The sequence below is a fragment of the Athene noctua genome, chromosome 21, assembly GCF_965140245.1.
Source record: "Athene noctua chromosome 21, bAthNoc1.hap1.1, whole genome shotgun sequence".
Lineage (NCBI taxonomy): Eukaryota > Metazoa > Chordata > Aves > Strigiformes > Strigidae > Athene > Athene noctua.
Genome location: NC_134057.1, coordinates 11,352,409 through 11,361,174, shown reverse-complemented (window position 1 = coordinate 11,361,174; position 8,766 = coordinate 11,352,409).

Here is an 8,766-nt window from a genome sequence, read left to right as displayed (position 1 = left end):
GAAGCGCCTCGGTCCGCTCCCACCCCCCCGCCCCGACACTCCCCGTTTCCTTCGCTCTCAGACTGCCCTGAATGCTGGGCAGGAGACCCCCAGACCTGGGGCCGAGATGAAAAAGGGCTTTTCCCCCCCGCCCAGTTCCGCGGTGCCTTCGCACCCTCTGCTGGGGAGAGCCCCGCTCCCGCGCAGCGCTGCGCAGGGACCTGCGCCCCGCCCGGGTCCAGCTCGAACGGGCATCGCTCCTGACCGCGCCACAACACCTCCCTGCTCCTGATAACCTCTACTGCCCTTAGTTGTGCTTGGTGAAAAGTTCACACGTAGCGTTAACGGATAATAAGGGAAGCGCGTGGAAATTCCTCGGTTTATGATCGCCGTCTTGTAGGGCCGCTCAGCCCTTTGCTTTTTGTAAAGAAGGAGACCCCTTGTGCTGGGTAGAAAAGCCAGATTAATACCAAAAAACCTGTTAAGCAGCAACGTATCATTAAATAATGTGTCGGGAGGACAAAACATTTGCTGGGTCCTGAACCCCCCTTGGGCGCTGCCATCCCCAGAGCATCGCGGCAGGGGCGAGTCCTCTCCTGGAACCCTGGAAGGTCGGCGGCAGCAGGCCACACTATGATTACTTTACCCTTATCAGTGGTTTTGGTTAACTTAAATAGTAATCCAAGGGAAATCGTTCATCTCACTCGGTAGAAAATGCGTTCAAAAAAAAAAAAAAAAAAAGTGTTCAGGAAAGCTACTAGAGAAGTTAGGTATTTCGTTATTCCAGTTTATCAAACAAAGATAACAAAAAGATAACAAGCCCATTTTTAAAGAGCATCTCTGCTGTTGTATTTATAACCAGAAGGTGGCATTAAATCGCCACAAATCTGCTCCAAGCGGCCTTTGCTGCCTGCCACAGCCTAGCAAGGAAGAGTCCTGGATAAAGGGAAGCATAACCCCCGTTTTTAAAAAGGGAAAAAAAGAAGACGCAGGGAACCACAGGCCAGTCAGTCTCACCTCTGTGCCCAGCAAGATCATGGAGCAGATTCTCCTGGAATCTGTGCTAGGGCACGTGGGAAATCAGGAGGTGACTGGTGACAGCCAGCAGGGCTTCACCACGGGCAAATCCTGCCTGACCAATCTGGTGGCCTCCTGTGATGGGGTTACAGAGCTGGTGGGCAAGGGAAGAGCAACCGGTGTCACCTACCTGGACTTGTGCAGAGCGTCTGCCACTGTCCTGCACAACATCCTTGTCTCTAAACTGCAGAGACCTGGAGTGGATGGATGGAGCACTCGGCGGAGGAGGGATGGGATGGACGGTCACACCCGGAGAGTTGGGGTCAGGGACTCGGTGTCCAAGCAGAGCGCAGGGACGAGTGGTGTCCTCAGGGGCGGGTGCTGGGACCAGCACTGGTGAACAACTTCGCTGGAGACAGGGACAGTGGGATCGAGGGGGACCGACACCGAGCTGGGGGCAGGGACAGGCCATCCAGAGGGACCGGGACAGGCTGGAGAGGGGGCACCTGCAAACCTCATGGAGTGCAACAGGGCCAAGGGCAAGGTCCTGCCCATGGGTCGGGGCGATCCCCAGCACAAACCCGGGCTGGGCGAGGAGGGGCTGGAGAGCAGCCCCCAGGAGAAGGGCTTGGGGGTTGTAGTGGATGGAAAACTGACTGTGAGCCACCAACGTGCACTCACAGCCCAGAAAGCCCCCGTGTGCTGGGCTGCACCCAGAGCAGGGTGGGCACAGGGCCAGGGGGGGATTCTCCCCCTCTGCTCCGCTCTGGGGCACCAACAGCAGAAGGACACGGACCTGCTGGAGCGGGGCCAGAGGAGGCCACGGAGATGCTGGGGGGCTGGAGCCCCCCCTGTGAGGACAGGCTGGGAGAGTTGGGGGGATCAGCTGGAGAAGAGAAGGCTCCGGGGAGACCTTAGAGCGGCCCCCCAGGGCTGAAAGGGGCTGCGGGAAAGGGGGGAGGGACTCGTCATCAGGGGGTGTAGGATGAGAGGTAATGGCTTTAAACTGAAAGAGGGGAGATTCAAATTAGATGGATGGAAGAAATTCTCCCCTGTGAGGGGGTGAGGCCCTGGCACAGGCTGCCCAGAGCAGCTGTGGCTGCCCCCTCCCTGGCAGGGCTCAAGGCCAGGTTGGACGGGGCTTTGGGCAACCTGGGCTGGTGGAAGGTGGCCCTGTCCGGGGCAGGGGGTTGGGACTGGATGGGATTTAAGGTCCCTTCCAACCCAAACCAGTCTGGGATTCTATGATGTTAGCAGTGGAGCAGAGCCCCAGAAACTCAGGGGAGTTCCAGAGGAACAGGTTCCCGTGATCCTTACCACTTACTCACATCATCTCCAATGAAAACATCACACTATGGAAACTGGGGGTTTGGCTGCACCTTCTCTTGGTTTGCCCCACGTCCGAGGGCCACACTGCCACCTTGCCTCTCCCGCAGCGTTTCTGTATAACTTCAGGGACGTGTTTCATGGATCTCCCAAGCAGAGGCTTTCTCTGAGAGAGTTTTTTCAGTAACTGCTCCACAACCTGAAGCCCTACCCAAGCGCAGTGGAAAGCGCTCTGCACGCACAGATGGTTCAAGTTTCAGGAAGAAACCCCACACACACACTGACACTAAGTTCCCCCCACATGGTTCAGTGAGCAGGAGGCTCAATTCCCCCCTGCGCTGCTCCCCCGGTCCCAGGGCCAATACACACCCCTCAGCGTGGGAACCCTGGGGCAGGCGCTGCCTGGGCTGGACCACCACTGCCTGCCAGGATGCCAAAGAGCTGTGCCATGACATAAAATGAAGGGATGCTGGGAATATCCTGGTAAATCTGCTGTTGCAGTGAAGAGCGGAGTGTTTGTGCAGCACCAGACACACGCACAGGCACAGCTTCCCTGCTCCAAGCCGCCCCTTGGCGCGGGATTTCCAGTCAGGCTGCAGCAAAGAGCAGAGCAGGCAGCGCAGGAGAGCGGGGGTGCTGCTCCCTTGGGCTGCCGCATCCCCGCACCAAGTCACCGCCAGGTCCTGCCTGGAGGAGAGGGCTGTGCTGCCACCGCGACAGATAACAGCATGCGAACGCACGGTGCTCTGCGCATCAACGTTCCCATCCCACACAATCTCTAGTGTGCTGTCAGAAAAGAACTTTAAAAGAAAAAAAAATATATTTTTTACTAAGATAGCTCAACATGGTTATTTCATTTCCCATTTTAAATTTGTTCATTATTAATTTTTAGTGAAGTCTTGTCTTATTTTATTCTAGCGTTACCGTACCCCCACCATAAAAAACACATTTAGGAGAAGAAATTGCCATTTACTAAAAAGCACAACAGAAAAAAAATATTTAAGTAGGCATCCGAAGTTGCAAAATGAAAGGATCAACATTCAGGGTATTTCAGCTCTAATGCAGGAGGAGATGACAAGGTGAATTCTGGGACTTTTTTCTTTCTGTGGTTGTTTCCACACAAACGCAAAAGGAGACTCCAGCAAGGAGGAATCCAGGTGTTGAGGTTACTCTGTACTTACACAGAGTAAGTAGCAATTCTCCCGGTGAGCTTTGTCCTTATCTCAAAGCCTATTTGTAGCTTTGCTTAGGAAAGAAATAAAGAACAAGATATAATATTTTTATCTCTGTCTTTCAGATAAATAATTCAGAAGTTTGCGCGTTTGGAGGTTCCTCTGTTTTGAGTAGAAGGACGGACCCCAGTGATGGACAGGGGGTCTTGCCAATACCCTTGTGGCAGCCCAGACACGACAAGCATGCGTGTGCACGCAGAGAAATAAGACTCAGGGCTGGAAGCAGCCTTGCCGTTTGGGTCGCCAGTCACGGGGCTCAGCAGAGCCTTCTGCCAGCCCACAAAGCGGCTCTTCCTTTGCCAAGGGCTCGGTGGCCGAGGGGCAGGGAGGACGGACTGAGACCGACCCTTGGACCGACACCAGTTACAAGTGGCCGAGGGCCATACCTGGACCCACCATAAAAACTGGGGACTCGTGTTTGTGAGCCCTATTACTGCTGCTTGAGGAAACGCGAGGCCGGGAAGGGTTGGAGTGAGCCGGCGAGGGCAGGCAGCTCTGATCAAAGCTCAGTGATGCTCTTCGTAACGCCTGGAACTGCCAAAGGATGGAGAGCTCAGACAGGGGGAAACGCAAACGGAGCCCCTGGGGGGGAAGCATTTTTCAGCAGGTCATGAGCAAGCCAATAATGATTTCCACTTCATTTGTATGTGTGCTAAACATACTTGGCATTACTTCAGAGACTGGGGTCAAAAGTTCGATGATTATAGATCTTTGCCGAAGGCATTGTGCTGGAAGAGGCATCTGGAGAGCTGCCGGGGGAGGGTCAGAGCCAGGTTTGCACTAACCCTTACCCCTGCCCTGTCCTGGGAGGGTTTCCCAGTTGAGATCCATTATATAAGTAACCAGCACACTGGAAAACAGCCACAAAGCTTATCTTGGCCATTGCCTCCTGACGGGATGCCTCAAACCAGCACAGAGGAAGAGGAGCGAGTAGGACCAGCGTCACTCTGCATCTCCCAGTAGCCTCCCCACGCTGCCAGTCCCCTGGGCCAGCAAGAGCCTTTCTTTGCCCCAGGCCTTCGTCAGATCCGTTTTTGGAGGACATGCTAAGTACAGCACCACCAAAAATGAAGTCATATGAGGGAGGGGGGAGGACAGCTGTCTTCCCCATCAGCCGTCAGGGAAAGGCAGGTACATACAGAAGGACAAAGCAGAGCACTTTAAATTCGCCAGCGCCTAACAGAGAGTGCAGATACCCCCCCTTGCAGCCAGCTTACGCGCTCTTGCTCTCTCAGCGGTGCCTGCACTGCAGTCGAGACCCTCGCACACATTTCAAGACCCGCTGCTTGCCCACTACACAGCAGGACACCCATTTTCCAGGTACAAACACAGATCTGGTCTCGAAGGCATCCTCATGGGGCTTAAAACCGACCTGTCTGCTGCTAAAGCAAGCTCTGGGCCAGACTCCTTCCCCAGGGGCTGTAGTAGCAGATGCCGTCCCCGAGGCAGGGGCAGCTCGGCAGCCAGGCAGCCTCCCCCTAGCACCCCAGCCCCCGAGCACCCAGCTCCCTCACAACTTTAACCTCACCCTTTAGACTTCGGTGGACTTACAACACCAACCCCACACGCTCCAAGATAAACGGTGGCGTTCCCTCCGTGACCCCAGAGGGGTGGTCCTTACATCACCCCTCACAGCCCCAGTAGCACTTGGCTGTTGCATCTTGTGGGTAAGCTGAAGAGAAGGTGACCTGCAGGCACAGGTTTCTCTGCCTGAGGAAGAGAAAAGCTGCAACAAAGAAGAGGGTCAAGTACACAACCCTTTGTGTCCCTTCGCACCAGCTCTTGCTGTCTTGGCCCTCCTGCCTTTCTCCAAAACATACCCATGTGTCAGGCTCCCACGATCCACTGAGTTCCAGCACACACTTTGACTTTCTCTACTTTGAACTGGCAGGAAAGGAGATTTCTGTTGGCCCCAGGTGCATCACACCGAGCGTGGTTTCCAGCTGTAAGTAGCCTCACAGAAAACAGGGAAACCTCAAGCAGACTCAAGGGAAATGGAGGACCAGAGGCTTGCATTAATTTGCACAGTGCTTGGTTAAACTGGATTCAGATAACGAATACTGGCTGGGGAAGACACGGGTTCATTTTTCAAGGACTCCTGTGCACTTGTCTTGAACTTTAATAGGAGCTTGCAGTACGTGCTCTAAGGGTAAAAGCCTGATAGACACACATTGTCGATTTGACTTTTCACAAATGATGGGGGACAAAAAAAAAAAAGCTAAGGAAAACCAACCCATTTCTTTTTTAGAAACTCTCCCCCCATCTTTTTTTTTTGTTTGGTAATTAAATTCACCATAATAACCACTGCAATCTAAATGCAATAACAAGTCTGAATTTCTGTTTTCTAGGGGCAGCCATTTGCTTTATTTAGGCGACTCACTAAAGAATAAGAAAAATATTGCAAGACAACCTTCTTGAGTCAGTGGGTGAGAAGAAAAGCTTACCTAGACGGTATTAAATCACTAAAATTGATTGAGCCCTATTGCTTATGTTTCGATTCCACTGGCAGAAAAAGGTATGAGCTGGCTTATTCACACACACGTGAACTCATTCACACGCAGCTGCTTTCCACCTCGGAGCAATAAAAATTAATAATAAAAATAATTAAACCTCATCAGCCTTCAAGCATTTGGAGGCCCCAGAGCCCCATTGCCAGATCCTCTGAAAACACATCAGCCTCCTCACAAGAGAGATGGGGGCCTGGATCCTGCAGGGCTGGCTGCCAGAACCACCAGGGCGCCTGGTCGCCACACTCCAGCGACAGACTCTGCCACGGTACCCACCCCCCCTGCTCCGGGTTAATTCTTTTAATTGTCTCACCGCATCTTCTCCTATTAGGCTGATGTAAGTTGTTTAAGCATACACAGATTGATTTAGGACAGCACTAGGGATGTTCATCAGACGCCTGCTCTCCAGTTAATGCACACTCTGCAAGAGATGCAGGACAACAGCTCCCAGATGGGAGCTCTGGCCTTTTGCCTTGAAACCCAAGCAGAATTACACCGCGCTGAGAACCGGCGGCTTCCACCCGCGCCGTGGGCATGGCGAGGTCACCGCCCCCTGCTCTCAATTCTCAAGTGTCATCTTCTTTAAATACAGCTGTAATCCAGGAAATGGAAAATCTCTTTAGAAGTTCACTCTTCGGAAATTATCAGAGCCCACTGAAATCCTAAAACCTTCTCAGGAGGTAAAGGGCATCCTTCAAAGGCAGGCTCATTTGTCTCCAATTAAAGAGGCACTTTCCTTCACCGTGTGTGTTCAACACCCTCGAGCTCACTGCTGCCTGTTCCCGGTGTTTCCCTTTTGCTGAAGTGATAAGCACAGCGCAGCAGCCTGCACAGAACAGCCTTCTTTTCCACACATCCCGTTTAGGTCCCGCAATGCACAGAAGACCAGATGTTCAGATACTGTGGAGATAGTTGGAAAACAGAGTTCTTAATAGTATCAATAAAAAAATGAGAAGTCTTTGGAAAAAAATAGGACCCCCTGCAGATCCAAGGTGATCTTCATTCTATTGCTGTGTTCAGAATTAAATCATTTAGATACATTCAGTAAGAATGAAGCTCATCTGTAGGTGCCACCGTCTTGCTAAAAGTCAAAGAAAACTTGCCTTCTAGCTTTGTGCTTCTAGGGGGGAAAAAAAAAAAAAAAAGAAAAAGAAAAAAAACCTCCTACATATCCACTGTGTCAAACTGCTAAAGAAAACTGAAGTTCTGACTCTAACCGACATAACCAGGCACGCTGTGGGATTACGACTAGGACACCACAAGTCCCGTCACATTCTGACAGCAAATCCCATGCTTTTTCCCACCAGGAAGGTTGCTCGGAGCAGGAGCTCGCTCAGCTGGTTCTCCCAGGTGCTCCTCCTGCTACCCAGCTGGTCCTGCCTCAGGTAGCAAACTGACTTCATCCCCTCAGATCTGAAAGTCCTCCAGAGAGTTTTCAGTACAATTTCTAAACACAAAGTTACTGGATGTGCTGACAAACCTCAGCACTTCTTGAGAAATTTATTCTACTTACAGCCTACTCAAATTCAAGGGGAGGGGAGGAACTTATATAAAAATTTATTAAAAATTTCAGGAGTGAGCTCTTGAACCGAGTTCCAGACCCATCTCAGAGCCTTTAAACACAGCAGAGGGGGAGCTGGTTTGGGCATAACCCAGAAAAGAGCAAATACAACAAGGCCTAAAAGTGACCAGACTGGTGGCAGCAGCAGAGGCTTTGGGGAGGAGGAACATCCACACAGAGTCGGGACACGCTTCCAGAACTGAGTAACAGCAACACACCTGCCCTTTCATAGGGGTTTTTTTTCCCATCTCATCTCACTTTTTCTGCAGCCAGGCCGCAGTCAGCAATGCTCCTCCACCAGCGCCCTGGAGCCTGCGAGCAGCAGCACTGAGCCCCTGGGCAGGGAGCAGGACCCACCGCCCAGCACCCAGCACCCACCACCCCGCGGCCATCCCAGCGCCCGCCCAGCCCCTCCGGAAGCATCAGCCCCAAAGAGAATTTCCCAAAGCCTTGAATTGGCATAAGCATGCTAAGGATGAGACATAGGGAAGGAGAGGGGACGCTGGCACTAACGCTTCCAGCCCAGACAGGGGGGCAACAGGAGGCACAGAGCCCCCAAGAGCTGGTCAGCGCAGTCCGGGATTTAACATCAGGTATCTCACACTTAGAGCAAGGTCTGCGAGAACAACCGTCATGCTGAGAGTCACTCACAACATTTTTAAACAAAGTAAGTGAGACAGCTGTAAAAGTATCTTCAGATGATTCATGAACAAAGACCAAAACCTCCTTATCTATTATTAAGCATGGATTATTATTCAGCTCTATTCAGAAATACCAAAGGCTGCTTTGATAGATCTAAAAGCACCAGCAGGAGCCGCGGCCCTTTCTACCTTGCTGAGAAGAGCCCCCAGCTGACAAGGGCCACACGGACCATATGCTGCTCTGAAGCAGCACCAGAGATCTCAGCGAATACTCCCAGTGACAGAAAGCACCAGGAAATCACTACTGTCACTCCTCTGCCTCTATCCACGGTCTATCCCAGGCTCCCGCTCCAACAGCAGCTTCAAACCAACACTGGCTTGTCCCAACGCACAACTGCCCTTGCCAGTAGCCTGGGTCCATCCTCCCCCTCATAGGGTAAAACTCAGACTTACCCCTCCCTGAGCAGCCCACCGCGATGAACTCCTAACGTCCCTCCCTAAAT